The following is a 1,803-nucleotide window of genomic DNA, read 5'->3' as shown; positions in this document are numbered from 1 at the left end:
GCGATCGTCAAAGATCGGCTTACCGCCAATGTTCAAAATGTCGACCATCTTTACGTATTTTTTCGCACGATGAATCCCAAAGATCTTAAAAATGCAATGTTGGCTGCGCTAAGTTTCTTATTTTTCTTGTTTATAATTGTCCTCTTGGTGGGAAAAATGTCGCTCACGTATTTAGTCTGACTCGCTTCGTTCAATACGAGCATCTCAGGTGTCCTATTGCCGCCGCACGTGCAACCTGACGATTATCTCTTCTCCGCGGAAATCGAGCAATCGACCGTGTTGATCCACAACACGTATCGTCAAATCCGATACGCTCCGTGCAAAGATCGGAAGATAAATGATCTGTGCTGGCGTTTCCGATATTTTATATCCTGGTGGTATATTAAGCGAAAACTCGTGTATGGTGTGCACACATTTGTCGTTGCTGTACGCACCGGTGGTCACATTACATTCTATGCGAATAATATTCACATCCGTAATGTTGATTGTCACGTTTGATTCGTGCCATTGTTGCGGCTGTAGAATGCGATCTGAAGAAAATCCCAGTAGCGATTCAACGGTATTTGGTTTGTTAAAGTTGATCCGGTGAACACACTTGATCTCACACTTTATTGTATTCTCATTGGCGCGAATAACTATGAGATTATCATCATCATCATCATCATCATCATTGGTAGTGATCGGTTTGATGGTTTCCAACATTGCACGTTTCAGGTACTGGTATATGGCATACAATTTGTACGATCCCTCAGGGATTATAATTTCCTTGTTGTCCTCATCAAAATAAAATTTATTATTCGACGCATTTATATTCGTTATCGTGTTATAGGTTTCAAAGGCTGTCAAACCGAGTTTGTAATCGCCATCGCTCAGATCTATGGCTGGAAAGTAGCTTCCCGTGAGAGTGCTACTCTTGCTGGTGAGTGTAAATGTCAGCGACATCTTCGTCAGAGACCAAAACGATTACTGGACACTGATCGCAGAACGTTGGGCCTTAAATCGGCTGTTAACTCTCTGCAGGAAACGTAGACACAGTTGTCCGCAAACGCTCTTATCGTAACGTTGATAGGACGTACTCAATCGTATTATTATCGAGATATCGCACCAATTCGCTGGGTGGTCGAAGATTACCAAAACTATCGAAATATATCACGCGATCGCCTCTTTTCGCGTACGCTACCCAATGAGTACCGGACCCCTCGACGTCATTCAAATTTACGATTCCACTCTCATTTACGCGCGGCGATGTAGGCAGTACGTCGCGCATGAAAACGCCCTTGAAGAACAGAATACGCATACGTTTCGCCAATTGTTCCAATTGTACATTGGTGGTGACGCCCGTAGGCATTTTTAGTATTTTTTCGACGTTTTTTTTTTCCCACCTCTCATGACACCTTTTCCTCGTTTGTATGGTGCGAGATAAATTCCACGACCTTCCATGCTGCAATTATGACGTTGCATCTCCTGCAGCTGACGCTGCGCAGCCTTAGTATCGTTTACAGCCTTTGCGATCCCCGCCGCTCCACCAACTAGCGATCCAAGCGCTCCCAGCAGCGGGAGAATAGGTAGAATTCCACCTCGTTTTGCTATTGGAAGTATTCGATTTCGTAATATTTTTTTTTTCGACGCGCTTCGCTTCTTTTTTATACCCATTCCGATTTTTGTCTTAGCCTTCATAGCTGCCCAAACAGCTGTAGCGGCAGCTCTCTCACCGCGAGAGTGGAATCTCACGCGACTATACGTTTTCGCGCTTTGTCAGCGAGTACGTTATCTGCCACGTGACGTTCGACGAGATCGTTGCTT

This window comes from Odontomachus brunneus, unplaced genomic scaffold (assembly GCF_010583005.1).
Source record: "Odontomachus brunneus isolate Ranch 3 - 2012 unplaced genomic scaffold, Obru_v1 Obru_scaffold_269, whole genome shotgun sequence".
In the NCBI taxonomy this organism is placed as follows: domain Eukaryota; kingdom Metazoa; phylum Arthropoda; class Insecta; order Hymenoptera; family Formicidae; genus Odontomachus; species Odontomachus brunneus.
This window is presented reverse-complemented; position numbering follows the sequence as displayed.